The sequence below is a fragment of the Canis lupus genome, chromosome 28 (assembly GCF_011100685.1).
Source record: "Canis lupus familiaris isolate Mischka breed German Shepherd chromosome 28, alternate assembly UU_Cfam_GSD_1.0, whole genome shotgun sequence".
Taxonomy (NCBI): domain Eukaryota; kingdom Metazoa; phylum Chordata; class Mammalia; order Carnivora; family Canidae; genus Canis; species Canis lupus.
In genome coordinates, this window is record NC_049249.1 from 33756597 (window position 1) to 33771807 (window position 15211).

Genomic DNA, 15211 nt, shown 5'->3' on the forward strand with positions numbered 1-15211 from the left:
CTCACCCCCACCCCACCCCCACCCCACCCCCACCCCGCACAACACATCTCCCTCACCTTTCTCCCCAGCAGGCCTCATAGCATTTCCGTAAGTAACCTCCAGCTGCTGCTCCTGCCTCCTGTCCCTCCTCCAACCTGCTCCCCACGATCATGTTTATAATCACGTGCTCTACGTCTCACGACCCTTTGATACCTTCCCATTGCCACTGGGATCAAGCTCAGTTCCCTTCATTAGAGCAGGGCCACCCTGTTTTGTCATTCTGGGTGCGCCCTGCACAGGTTTAGGGGTGCTCCTGGAATGGTGCAGTGCACAACCCACACAACTGTACCCTGTGGCCTGGAGTCAAACATCAAGAGAACTTCAACGTCTTTGGGCCCCCGAATCTCTCTGGCCTCACCTGTGCCTATCTTTGACAGGCACCCTCCGTCTAACCACTTAGAATCCCCAAATGCACCACTGTGTGCTTCCAGGCCTTTCCATGCGCTGTTTCTTCTGCTCAGAACTCCTCACACCCTGTTCATTTTCCCTTCAAAGCTCAGTTCAGCATCACACCCTCCCTGTGTGCTCCCTGGGGGCACCTGGCACTGCTGTTGTTTCTCTATTTCCCATATCAAAGCACAGACTGCAGTGCGTAGGGACCTTCCCGGACAGCATCCTGTCAGGAGATGTGAGGTGAGGCTTGGCCTCCAGAAGCAGAGTCATAGATGGTTCTACCCCAGCCAGGAGAAGGGCCTAGAGGGAAATGCTGAGAGGAGCCAGAGGGAAAACGAGGCCAGGTAGAGGGCTGGGGGCTGGGTGGACCTAAAGCCAGGCTCAGCACCGGGAAACCCAAGGAAAGACAGCAGATCGTGGTGGAAAACACTCACTGTCCCCATCGCCTCCCCACCACACCTGTCCTCTCCATCCCAGCCTCTCCTGGCCATGGCCACCATCCCCTGCTCACCCCGGGGCTGCCAAGACACCTGCTAATTCAGCCGGGTGCAGGTGCCCGGGGAGGGGCCGGAGGTGACAACAGCGGCGCTGCATGCAGTGACTTGCCCGTGGGGGACGCTGCCAGCCTAGGATCGGAGCCAGCAAGGTCAGCAATAGTAGCAGAGCTCAGAGAACCCGGGGCATGCATGTGATTTGATCCCCTTAAAGTACAATTGGACCCCCATCTCAGCTGGAGACACAAGCTCCCCTTGGAAGCACACAGGGCGCTCGGCCCACACGCCCTGGCAAGGAGCGTCTCCGGGAGCGCGTCCTTGTTTATTTACCTAGAGAGATAATAAAACCACATCATCATGGAGATTAAAATGCAGCCACAGAGATCAAGCGAGAGCCCCCAGAATCTTCCATTCTTGCTGGAATGATTAAAACTCTCCAGATGAGTCTCTGATACAAAAGGTCAGATAATTGGATTCTCTCTAAAGGGAGAGCTCTTCGCTTCTCCTCTGTCCACACAGCAAATACCTACTTGAGCGCTGGGGGCCACGGAGGCTCTGCGGCCGAGTTGGGATGAGCACCCTCGGGGGAGGAAGGGCTGCACCCAGAGGCAGCCAGCCTGCCTGCCGGGACCCTGGCGAAACCCCTTTTTTCGGAAACCAGGTGCCTTGTTTTATCGTGTTTGGTTTGGTTTGGGTTTTTTTAATGAAGCTGATGAGTTCAGAGCTTTTGGTTCTCTCCTGCAAGTTTCTAAATCTCGGGCTTTTTGCTCTTCTCTTTAAATGAGAAACAGACCACAATGGAGGCATTTTTGTTATGTATATTGAAGGCAGACACATCCAGAGAAAACAAATGAGAAGGCAGACATAACACAGGCTTGCGCATCCCCGTCCGCATGCATATGCATTAGCCCCGGTACCTTAAAATAAGCCGGTTCCTACGGTCTCTCATTATGCAGGAAAGGGAGTATTTTCCAAACACTTTCTCAATTAAGGGGAAATGGCTCTGGCAAAGCTCTTCTCTGACAGGCCTTTATTCCCTCTCTCCCTGCCCACTGTCCTTTCTGTGCGCACTGCCTCGGTCTTCCCTTTGGGGCGTTTTGTTACTCACGGGTTAGAAGGGGGGAAAGAATCGTCATTTAACCAGGCCACCCAGGAGCAGAAGAATAGACTGATTAAACACGAGGGATCTGGAGTTGGAGAAGCCAGATGTCTCGGCCACTCCCTGTGGGGCAGGTGGCACCTCCCCGGCCTCGACGTCCCCATCTATCCTCAGAGAGCGAGGATTGAGGGTTGCGGGGCGATGCCCGTGCAGGGGTCTGAAGTGTGCCTACATGAGCATGAGCTGTATTATTACGTTTCCCAAGTGCATCACTTGGGCCGGAGAAGTCAGCTTCTGGGGCTGGAAGGGGGCTTGGAGATCTCTAGTTCAACCGGCCCCTTACAGGAGAGGCTGATGGGGGTGGGGGTGGGGGTGGGCGGTGGGGGGGAGCAGGGGCTCACTAGGGTCAGGCGGCAGGGAGGTGGAAGCTAATTCTTACCGGGTACCTATGATGTGCCTGAGCCCACTTCAGCATCCTGGCTGCCACTTAGAGCCCCCACTGCCTGGGCCCGGCCGAAGCTGGCCCTTCCCAAGCTCTGTGCTCCAGGTGAGCCGCATGACCCAAGCTTGCTTAGCTTGGTTGGTGTCCATCAAGCCCTAGAAGGCATCCCCTGGCCCACCACATCTGCACATCCCTGTCCCCCTCACCCCCCAGGTCATCATTGCGAGTAACAGAACATCACCACCACCACCACCATCACCACAGCACTAGCAAAAAGGAGAATTTTTCATAAAAACACAGCTTGGATTATGAACTCCAAGAACAAGAGAAAAGTCAGCCTTTAGGAAGGACCAGAGCCTGAACCAGCTGTGCCCCCAGGAGACCCGGGATGCCCCCCATCTCCTGGGCACATCTGTGCCGTCACCGACCGGTCACTGAGCACAGTGCCAAACGCTCTTCATCGGATCCTCCCACAGCCCGGTGCAGTGGGTGGACTTGGCTCCGTTTCATGTCGAGAAACAGAGGCACACAGCAGGTGCTGGCTCACCCAACCCATCAGTCAAGGAGCTGGGATTGAACCAGGAAGCCTGGCGCCCTTTCACTCTGATTGGGCCAAGCTGGTTGGGCCAAGCTGGTCCCTGCCTGGATCCACCAGTGTGACCTGGAGGCAAGAAGTCACAGGCATCTAAGGACAGGGGAGCCTCTGCCAGAGAAAAGCCAGGAGGACACTCGACGTGAGCCACTCCACTGTCATCCTCCGAGGCCCGCAGAGGCCTTCCTCCAAGAGGCGACCCTCTTCCCAGCCTGGAGCCACCATCGTGCGCACTCTTCGGGTGGCGCCCGGTACACAGCCAGCTCCCCACAACTCCCCTATGGCCCCAAGGCTTCTGTGACAGTGTTCCCGGTGGTCCCCTCACAGGGGCCAGAGACACCAAGAGGCCTCAGAGTGTCAGACCCCCTCTGTGTCCCCAGAGATTGAGAAAGCCTGAAAGGAGGGGCCGTGCGGTGCACAAATCCAGGGATGAGCGTGGCGCCCCCTTGTCTGGGCCTCCCCTGCAGTGTGCACACCCCCTTTCTCTCTGCTCAAGCTCCAGCTCAGGAGGAGCACAGACTGGAGACAGACAAAGCAGCAGGATGGCTGTTCTGGGAGAGTCTGACCCCAAACCCCAGATGGAGATGGGGGGGAGAGGGGAGCTTCCCCTCCAGCTTTGGGGGAGGCCTGCCAGCGTTCTTCCCTGCAAAGCAAGCCCCAGCCCGAGCACAGGGCACCCCCTCTGCCCCCCATGGGCCACGGACCCTTTCTCTAAGAGCTGGGTGCTCGCTCACAGAACCTCTCAGCGGGCGCCACTCAGCAGGGAGACCCCCGCCCCACCCCCCGGCCCCCCACTCCCAAGCTTGGCCTGCAGCTTGGAGCTCCTGCCTGCCCTGGGGATGTTGGATTAGGATAGCTGCCTTTCAAAGGCATGGAAATTCTTTCTTCTTCTTTTTCTTCTTCTGGTTTTTTTTTTATTATTATTATTTTGTTTTAATGAAGCAAACCAGATGGAAAAGAGAAAACTCAAAAAGAAATGTTTTAAGGATAATGACCTTTTTTTTTTATTAAAAAAAAAATCATGCTCATTAAAAAAAAATGCAAGCAATATAAAAAAGAACCGAAAGATCCCTTCAAAGTGAAGAGACGGAAAGAGTATAAAAATAAAAAAGAACTTGAGGTTATTATATTTTGAGACGACTGTGGGTTCAAGTTGGACTTTCTGACGTGGAAGCGAGTCACTCTCCGCCCGGCCAGTTTGGTCGCTGGCATCATTATTCACGGGGGCCAGCTCGGCGACACCAACGTCCTGTCCTACGCCGTCATTCCAAGAGTTATAGAGTCTTAATTCCAGAACAGAATGGACTCTGTGCTCACCACCAGCCCGTCTAGGGGGTGCCTGGGTTCTGAGACCCGCGGTTTGAGGTCTCGGAGGTCTGTCATAAAAAGGCTTTTCGGAACCATCTGCCACCGCTGCCTCTTGTATCCCAGGATGCAGGGGCCCATTCCCCCTTCCCTCCACACTCTGCAGACCTTGGCCACCACCCATAGGCCCCGGAATGCTGTGCGGGGATTTTTGTCTTGTTTGGTTTGTTTGCCTTTGTTCTTCATGGGACTTTACCTCCAGCCCAGTGTCCAGTAGTGAAATGTGTTTATGTCCCGCGTTCATCACTCTCTGCATTTTTCCTTTTCTGGGACACATGTACTTTGTTAAATTAAAGATTCAAGGGGCACCTGGGTGGCTCAGTGGTTGCGCATCTGCCTTCGGCTCAGGGCGTGATCCCAGGGTTCTGGGATCGAGTCCCGCATCGGGCTCCCTGCAGGGAGCCTGCTTCTCCATCTGCCTGTGTCTCTGCCTCTCTCTCTCTCTGTGTCTCTCATGAATAAATAAATAAAATCTTAAAAAAAAAACTTAAAGATTCAAGAAGTTCCCTTTCTGGAAAGGTTATTTCTCATAATTCCCTTGAACAGCCTTTCCGTCCCATTCCTTCTGTTCCCCTCTCCGGAAGCACAGGCTCGCTCCTCTTCGCTTCCCTTGCACACATCTTCTCCGCCATCATGTTTGTATCTTTGCTCACGCAGGTTGGTTCTGTGCGATGTCGTCAAACTCGTGTTTTCAGGATTTTGCTGCTTTGCACACAGATTCCATCCCTGTGAGGTTTCATTTTTCTCTTCCCCTTGCCTCCTCAGTTCTCTCAACTTGCCTTTCATCTTTTTCTGTTTTTCCAGAACCTCCTCCTGGAAACATCATAGATCTCACCTGAGCCCCGCTCTTCAGACCACTGCGTCTGGGGCTTCTGCTGGATTGTGGGCAGCTCGTTTGACCTTTTCCTTCCCTTGTGCAAGCAAGCCTCCCCCCGGAGGCCTGTGGTTCATCTGACTTTGCCTGAGATTCCTTTCCCCCTTGTTTTTTCTTCCCACTGAATCTCCGCAGAAGTTCTAGGCCGGTTCCTTTCTGTCTTCCGCTCTGCTTGTGTGCTCAGCTCTCTGCTGAACACAGTGGGGCAGGAGCAAATGGCATCACTCATGTGATCAAGTCAGGCCTCTCCCTGGGCCTGGAAGTGTGGCATCAGCCCTGCCCCACCTCCAGCAGTCCCCCGGACTTGGGAAGATGGTCACAGACAACAAAGTGGCAAGCCCGGCATTGCCTCCACCCCAGCTCCGCCCCAGCTCCGAGCCCATGACTGTGCTCTTCCCTGAGGTGGGACAGCACGGGAGGCCTGTCTGGCGGGATGGGGAGTGTTGGAAGCAGGGAGTGGGGTGCAGGAGGGCTCAGGGGTCTGTCTAGGCTTCAACACGCTTACCTTTCACCCAGCTGAGGACATCGCATTAACAGATGAATTTCAGAATTCCTTCTTTAATAATTTTCTCCTCACGGCTAAGGCCAAAGAGCTCTTCGTGTGCTTTTCTGGCTTTCTTCTGCACATAAGACTTTCTAATGTGACCTTCCAATTTTCTACCTCATTTCCCCTATACCCGCTTTTCCTTTTTTTCTCCAATTTCTTCTGACTCGTCTATAGATTTTGTACATTGATGCTATCATATTCCCTCTGCAAGAGGTCTCCTTGGGGCTCTGCCGGGGAACATGCAGTGTGATAACAGCCCGCCCTCCACTCTCTCCCCTCCCATACCTGCTTCAAAACTTCAGAAAGACTGTGTAGGTTCTAATCATATAGCATCATCCAAACCCTTCCCAATGTGTCCTCACCGTCCATGACCACAGTAACTAACGCACATCTCCCAAGGGACAGAGGCAAAGAGGCAGGAGGGAACCTGCGGCGTTCGCCTTCCATGGGCCCTGTCTTCTACGCGGACACAGCGTGCCCCATCACTTAGGTCCTGGTCCCGCACCGTCCAGACACTTCCTTCCTCCTGATGGAGGGAGGCTCAAACAAATATGTTTCAGTTTACCTTTTTTACTGCTATGCACTTTGCACAGCATGCCCCCATCGGCCTCCTCCAGCCCCCCTTCCGCCCCCTTCATCCTTCACACATTTGCTTTCTAAATTTGGAACAGTCCCGTGTGTTCCAAACCCAGTCTGGGAAACATTGCCACCTAAAATACACACATACACACATGCACACATACGCACACATCAAACTTCCAGGGAGAGAGTTGGTGGCCTAACCTGCAGTCCTCAGCCTTCAGGATTTCAGGAATCTGAAACTACTTTCAATTTTGAGTTGAATCAGGGGCTGACATTGGGTTGCCAGCTTGAGAAAAAGCAACAAATACACAGAACAACGCAGAGCAAGAGCAAGCAAAGCGCCGTCTCCTATCCCCACACTTCCACTACAGGAATCCCATCAAACAGCAACGAGGATGGGAACGGAGGACGCGCCGTGCAGAGGGCATTCCTGTAAGTCGAATACCCTCAGCTTTATGAAAAACTCATTACATTTTTTAAATTTTCCATATTTTGCCTTAGAGCAGGAAACGCTTGGTTCTTTCCTCATTTATCCACAGAGACCACAGTTTGGAAATTTCTTCTTCAAAGCATGTGAGAGGCAAAAATTCAGAAGCCACGATGTTAACACAGAGTCATGCCGGTTCCCAGATTCCTGGGGCAGGGGTAGAAGCGGAGAGGAAAGGGAGGAGACCAAGATTCAGAAGGCCTGGCGGTGGCCGTGGCTTGCCCCAGGTCTGCTTGACTATCCGGCCTGCCCTGGCTCGGACGGCGCTGCTCGTGCACCTGTTCCTAAGCTCATCTCCCCCAGGAGGGAGTCTAGACCGTAAGCTCTTTGGAATGACACGCTTTGCTTTGGTTTTCTTCTTCTCCCCCAGGCCAGGACTAGGGGGGAGTTCATCACTTTGGGGGCCCCCGTCTTGCTGCTCTCCCGGCACCACCACACTCACCGGCTCCCTGGTCTCTCTCCAGGCCGCTCGCCCCTCGGCCAGTGCCCTCCCTTCTGCCTTCCCAAATGCTCTGGAACCCCCCACCCACCCGGGGCGCCTTCCCGGGAAGCCTCAGGAGCCTCCCTGTCCCCCGCAGCCAGCTCCCCTTCCTTCTCAGCTACCTCCAGCCATTCTCGAGCGCCGCACCCCATGCTGGTGGCATCACACACTGCCATAAACGTGGGAGCCTGCCTTCACCCAGGAGAGGGTTTCCCCAGGCCTGGGCTCCCCTTCCTCCCTGGGAACGAGGGCGGACTGTGCAGGACCAAGCTCTTAGGCAAGAGGAAGAGACCTGGCACCTGAGGCTAGGACGGAGCTGGGCCTTCTCGGCGTGCTGGGGCCCGCTGTGGCCCCTTGCCCTATGTAGGGGACACCCGGCCACTTGCGGCCACACCCCAACCCTCCTAGCCTTTCTGCAGGCTCCCGGGGCCCAGTCCAAGCACCGCAGATATGGTGCTGGCGAATGACCGTGCCCACAAATATGACAGTCCCGGGGCTATATTAAGGTTTTATGAGTCTCTTTGTAAAACAGATTAAGAGATTCAGTGTGAAATTCTTCTCCTCTTTTTAAGAGTCCCCCCTTCCCCTCGGCTCCCATCAGTCACACCAACCCTGGCTCCAGTTGCCTTCTCTCTGTGTTTTGCAAGTTAAAATAAAAGCTTCTTTTGCAGAAACAGATGGGATGAGCTTTCCTCCCCTTCCCATCCAGTGTTACTACTGGATTGGGTTACCGATCCCATTTTTCTTGGCACATGGGCATCGGGGAGGCTTTCTAAATGGTGTGTCTTTCCCTCCCCAAAAGCTGCTTCAGCGAGGACATGATAGGATGGCCAACTGGCCTTGCCTTCCCGGCTTCAGTACTGAAGCCTCCATCCTGGGCAAACCAACATGGTTGGTGCCCTAGAAGGAGGGCTTGCTGCAGAATCATCGAATGTTCGAGCCCTGGATGTGAAGATTTCCAAATGATACGAGCTGCAGAATCCTTATTTCAAATAAACACTTTCTAGAGCACCGTGGGTGGACAGCAGGCAGGCGGGAGCCTGCAGCTCGAGGCTGCTTCACTCTGTGCTCCTGAAAGAACAAGCCTGGGACTCCCAGTCTCCCCAGTTGCCTTCCAACTCCCTCCAACCCCTAAGCAGATGGGGGTCCCTCCTCACCCCAAGCACAGCCCTGGGGGAGACTGTGCAGTGGCCGTAATGACAGCAGATGAGATGTGGCAGCCCCAGAGGGAAACGCCTCTCCAAGACCGCACGGCAGGCGGCCAGAGGGCTCCGACTAGAACTCTTCTTCATTTCCAGCAGAGGCACCGAGATGCACCAGCCCGCACCTTCTGGCAGCGCCCCCTTCATCCTTCACACATTTGCTTTCTAAATTTGGAACAGTCCCATGTGTTCCAAACCCAGTCTGGGAAACACTGCCACCTAAAATACACACATACACACACACACATGCACACACGCATGCGCGTGCACACACGCGGGCCACCTGGGCCGTGGCTGTGAAGGGAGGCCGGCCGCCCACTATCCGGCGCTCTGACTTTCCATGGCTTGGTCGGAACGGACAGAAGGAAATGCAGTGTTGAGGGGTGTGGTTCGCGTGTCTACACTGGGCCCTCCACCCGCTGCATCTCCAAGACTAATACCAACCTTCTTCGAAAGACGGTGGGTACTTACCAGCCACTGCTCACACCTGGTGCCCAGTGCCCACATTCTCAGCACACGGAGCCTCCGCATGGTGCTGAGTCCACCCTCCTCGTACCTCCGCAGTGGCCAGGCCCCCCGTTTACCCTGAGCCGACAAGCCTGCACCCTCCAACACTTGGATTCTGCTCCCCAGCCAGACCCGCAGACCCACCGGGATGAGAAATGGCCTGACTCATTTTGGGAGGCCTGCCCATCTCCCACCCTTCATGATGCTGGAGGGGTCCTGGGGTGTGAGGGCCCACTCCCCAGGCTGCTAGTGACAGCTGCCCCAGGGCAAGGGCTGGTTTCCAAGGACTTGTGCCCCCAGAACTGAAAACATGTCTCCGTCCCTGAGCCACCTGCAGGGGCGCCCCCTCCCCGTCTCCACCCGGACACCTGCTCTCCCCACAGGGGCTGGAGGAGGCCGATGGGGGTGTGCTGTGCAAAGTGCTTAGAGGTAAAAAAGGTAAACTGAGGCATATTTGTTTGAGCATACATCGATTTGAATCGAAAGGTTAGGAACACCTCACTGACAGGCCCTGGGGGAGAGGCTTTTATAGAGAAGACGCAGAAGCAAAGCAAAGAAATTTATTTGATTGACTATAGCTTAAGTGGTTGCTTTCCTGGCAGAAAGCTAGCTCTCTGCGATTCACTATTCTTAAGGGTTCATTTTCCGCCATTAAGGGCACCGACTCGGGCTTCGGTTTGGGTTAGCTTAGGTCAGCTGCCAAGGCATCAGAGCCACCCAGGCTAACGGCCTCCTCGTTTAATACTTTAACGCTGGTGACACGGTTCTTTAATTCCCCACTCTCACCAACTAGACAGGCAGCACCAGTAGCCTTGGTTGTCATAACTGTCAGCTCCTCTTGGACTTTTCTTGCTAGAAAGGCTCTTAGAGACTCCATGTTCTCCTTATAACACTGTGAAATGAAACAAACTGTAGCATTGCCCCCATTCTATGCACAGATAGGGAAACTGAGGCTCTGATCTGCCCAAGGACCCCTGGCACATCTATGAGTGCTGGTTTCCTGGCCCCCCATCCAGCATGAGCCAGCGTGGCCACTCTCCCTCATCCTGCCTCTGTGACAGCAGAGCCCCAATGTCACCCATCACCCCAGGGCGGGGAGGAGATCCAAGGCCCTGGGGTCCTCATTTGATGAATGACAGAAGCAGGAAAGGAAGAGCTCCATGTCTCCTCCCCTTGTCCCAAACCCACAGTCAAAAGGTGGCTACACGTTGCTCCAGACCTTTCCAAGAAGGCCCGAGCTCCTGCTGGGGCTTCCTGCGTTCATGGGTCATTCTAGTGCTTTGCTCCTTGCAGGCAGACCAGTGCTAGAAATGCAAGCTGAGTCAGCAGCGGCATAGAAGCAAGCCCTGAGGACCAAGGAAAGGGCTCAGGAGGCCTGGATTCAAGACCTTGTCTCACTCTGCCAGCGGCTGGTGACAGAGGACAAGTCACTCCTTGGATCCTTTGTTTATGAAGGAGCCAGACCAAGTCACCTCCAGCTCTGTGCACCTGGCCATCTCTTTAGAATTAACATTTCAACTGGTCATGGGAGTCAGAGGAAAACCAAGAAAATGAAGATGATGAACCCAAAAAGATTTCATATGGGAATTCACACAATGCACACATTCGATTAAAATATGGGGAGATGCAGCAGAAGCCAGCCCGTGCTGAGGAAGCAAAGAAGGAACAGAGCCACTCCCAGTGGACTTCGTTGGAAAGAATGGCCTGTCGGGATGGTCTGGGGTGGGTCGGGGGCCTGCGTCAACCTCAAAAGCAAACCCAGGGCTGGGGTTAACCCAGATTAAGGGGCTTCGTGCAGGGCCCCAGTCTCCCGTGATGGGACCCAAACGGGGTACACAAGCACTCCCCGGGCAGTGCTGCATCCTCTGCGGCATCCACGCCCCGGCCTCCTCTGGCCACATGAGAGCCCTTGGCTCAGCGTCAGCCTCCTGTGCCCAGGCCACCAGGGAGGCCATGAGGAGGCTTTGCGGCTCCTCATAGCTCTCAGCAGTCTTGCATATCTCTGGGGGCTCCTGGAATGATCCAGACTCATATATAATTTCAGGGTTTCCTTACTTTTCCAGCCTGGCACTGAAACTCAACCTCTAAGTCCTTAAGAGAAAGAGCAAGAAAACTCCATCCCCTTTCTTTCCGCGGCACTTTGCAGTTTCACGTCTCTTTCGAAGACAACAGAGCAGGAGTCACCGCTGATCTCTGGTCGCAGGAGCCCAGAGATCAGGTGGCGGCTGACGAAGCTCACACACAAGCAGGCTTCTGATTGGTGAGGGGCAGCCCCCGCTCTGCCTGTGGGCACCCGGCCTAGGGATACTGAGGTCACTGAGGGTTTCAAGTAGAAAACCAAAATGTCCCACAGCATCAGAAAATCGTGTGTATGGGACACCTGGGTGGCTCAGGGATTGAGCGTCTGCCTTCGCCTCAGGGTATGATCCCAGGGTCCCGGGATTGAGTCCCATGTCGGGCTCCCCGCAGGGAGCCTGCTTCTCCCTCTGCCTGTGTTTCTGCCTCTCTCTCCGTGTCTCTCATGAATAAATAAATAAAATCTTTAAAAGAAAGAAAATCGTGTATATCTGCTCTATCACCTATCATCTATCTACTAGGTATCTATCGATTGCCGATTATATCACAGACACTCTTCCAAGCAGTTCTCCAATATGAACCCATTGAGCCCCATTTTAGAGATGAGAAAACAAAGTGCGGAGAGCCGAGGTCACTTCACACCAGCCGGTAGAGCCCGGGCTGGTCTAGAATGCGGGCTCCTATCCTCTGTGCCGGGCTGTCTAGGCAGAAAGGGGTAGAACCGAGGGGGGCCGTGGGGTGGCCCGGGGCTGCCCTGTGGGCTCAGCGGACCCAGAGCTGGCTAAACTGAGCAGCCCCAAAGAAGCAGCAGGAAGGAGAGAGGGAGCCAGCCATCTCTCAAGCCCCCAGAACCCCAGGCCCCAGGAGCCAGGCGAGCCAGGCCATTCCTACTGATGGAGTAGGGCAGGGCACCTACTGATGGAGTAAGGCAGGAAGGGAAGGGGACCCTGCTGAGAACTCCCAGAGCCCTTCTCTCTGACGGGGAGTAACCTGGGTCCTGGCGGGGCCAGCGGGGAGAGGGAGTCACAGATTCAGGCATCCGTGGGCTCTTGCTTGGGAAGCGGGCGCCTCCCATTTGGAGTCGCCTCCAGCGCATTCCCAGGGCCAGCCTGCCCTCTGCTGGGCCTGTCTCGGGACCTGAAAACGGAGTCCTCATTCTCACGTCGGGGACTCAGGTGTCCCTTTCAGGTCCACGCTCCTAACCTGGGAGCGACAACTCACAAAATCAGTAATAGAGTGCCGCGTAGCCCTGTGCCATCCACTCTACCCACTGATCTGGACCGAGAACTGTTAGTTTATGTCCTGCTGGTCAGTGAAATTGCTCCTTGAATTGCACAAAATGTGTGAACAGCATACTTTCTCCCAGCCGGATGGCAGAGGCGGTGGAGGGCGGGGGGTGAGAGGGCTGGGCTCCAGGTCACCCCGTCCCCACAGGCCCCAGTCCCTTCACATGTAAGTAGAAGGCAAGAGTATCGCTCTATTGTCAGAGTTAGAGCCCCTTGACCGACGGCCAATAGGTCCCTAACACGGGACCTTGTGACACAAGCCGTGGTTCAGAGTCCAGAGGCTACTTGGAGTTCAGCACTCAAGGCTCAAATGCCTAAAATATTTGCCCCAGGGCCTAACTGAAACCGTCGACATTGAGGGACAAGGATTGAGGTGGCACCTCACTTGGGAGTCCAGCCCCCTTTCCCCTAATAGCAGCAAGTGGCATCTAGACCCAGGGGCTCCTGTCCGGGAGGACCAGCTTCTCTCGGCCCTAGCTGTGCTTTCTCCCTCCAATCTCCACTTTTCCTCCGGATCAAAGTGTGTCTCCCTGCAGGTGACTCCCATTTCTCCCTGGGGACCAGCCCTCTCCCGGTGCTTGGGACTGGGACCCGCACAATAGAACAGAAGTGCTGTTCCCGACCACAGAAACATCCCGTCTCCCCCTAGGCCATCCCGTCTGATGCCCAGGCCAAAGCCGCTCTCCTCCTGCCCGAATCCAAGTGTCTGGGGTCCCTCTCCCAAATGCATCCCTAGTGTGGCTCCTCTACCAGCCTCCTGCCTTCCATTCTCATCCACGATTCTAGAACTGCAGCGTTCACAGAGCCTCTGGCCATGTCGCAACTTACATTTCAATCATTTAAAAGAACGTGAAATTCGACACCCAGCTCCTTGATCACACTAGCCAGGCTCCGGGGCTCGGTGGCCACACGTCGCCGGCGGCCACCGCCCTAGACAGCACAGGTACAGAATGTCTCCACCTCGGCAGAAAGTCCTGAGGGACAGCGCTGCCCCAGGATCTGTCAGGGAATGAAAGAGCCCAGGGTCCCCGCCTGTCCTGGGTGTCCTGCCCCCACGCCAGTCCATCTTCCACGTGGCAGGTGGAAGGGGCGAGGGTCACACTTTTGCTTAAACCCTCCCAATTGCCCATGACTGCAGCCAGAAAAAAATTCAAGTTCCTTCCGTGGCCGACCAGGGCTCAAGTTTACCATCATTCAATGGCATCTACGGAGCATGAACCCGCTACTGGGCGCCAGCCTGGGAGCTCCCAATAGGAGACGTCAGGTAGCAAAAAGTCAAGACTCCCTACCTCTGCGGAGCTATTTAGGGGGAGGTGGGAAAACAATAAGCCAACGTGGTAAATACATGATCATTGTATGAAAGATGAAAAGCACTATGAGAAAAAGAAGAAGAGCAGGGAGTCAGGTGGCTTCCTTGCCAGGTGACGGGATGCCCAGGCAGGGGCATCCCAGGGCAGAGGCCCCAAGGCAGGGGTATCCCTGGGGTCTGAGGAATGGCCAGGGGCCCATGGGCCTGGGACGAGGGAGCGAGGGGACATGGCAGGAACCGGGTCCCCGGGGATGAGAGCAGGCCGTGTAGAGGCCACGAGAGAGACTTGGCGCACGGCTGAGTAGTGGGGAGTCGGGGCAGAGGGACGGCCTCCAGCTCCCGCTCAGGGTGCCTCTCGGGCTGCCGCATGTAAGGAGACCGGGCGAGGGCCGAGAGCGCGGAGACCAGCGTCAGCCACTCGCCAGGAGAACGAAGCGGGCGTGGACGGCAGCCGTGGAGATGCGAGGGCGGTCAGAGTCCAGACTCGGTTGGAGGACTCGCCTGCAGCACCCCAGCCCGTGGGGTGTGGGTGAGAGGCCGGAGGCGAGGATGCTCCTGGCCGGGGCCTAGGCCATGGGAAGGAGGTGGGCAGCAGGTCTCCAGAGGTGGTGAAGGTCAGAGAGGGTCAAGAGTGCGAGGTGCCCCCTAGGCGTCCTGGAGGAAAAGGCCAATAGGCTGCTGGACGTGACAGTCCCGAGCTCTGGAGAGCAGTGTGGCCGGAGGAATGTCCTGGGGGCTGCCCCTCCTCGCCCCCCCTCAGCGTGACCGCCCGCACCCCTGCTCCCTTCCCGCCCTGGCCTCCTGGCCACCACCCTCCACCCTCCCGCACTACCCGGTCTCACGCTTTCCACGGCACAGCCCAGCCCCGAAAGGACCTCGCCTGGCTCTGCGTGGTCCAGCCTCCTCCAGGGGGTGCCCTGAGCTCCTCCAGGACGGACGCACATCTTGCTCGGGCTACGTCCCCAGCCGTCCAGCAGCCCTCGGGCCCTGGCGAACACTGCCGACCAGCACCCCCCTCCCAGGCCTCTTCTGCCCTGGGCCCTGCAGCCACCTGCTGCTCTTGTGCCAACGCCCGGAACGGGGCGGGGGGCCCCGCGACCTGGGGCCCCGGGATCCAGAGGGCCTCTGCTGCTCCGGGGACCCTAATGGAAAGGAACATCCTTCCTGAATGTGCAGGACCCAACCCGGAAGCCTCAGGGTACTAGATACACACACACACACACACACACACACACACACACGCACACACACACAGGGTTTGACCCTCTTTTCTCCTCCCTCCTCCCCCATCCATCCCTGGCTGAGAGCCTTAGGCAGGGAGCCCAGGAAAAGCCTGAGAAGCCAACTCTACCTGACTCTACGTACTTCTTAAAATGTGCCGCAGTGTACTGAGTATTGATTACTCCTGTGATTCATGACGAGGAGCGACTCCGACC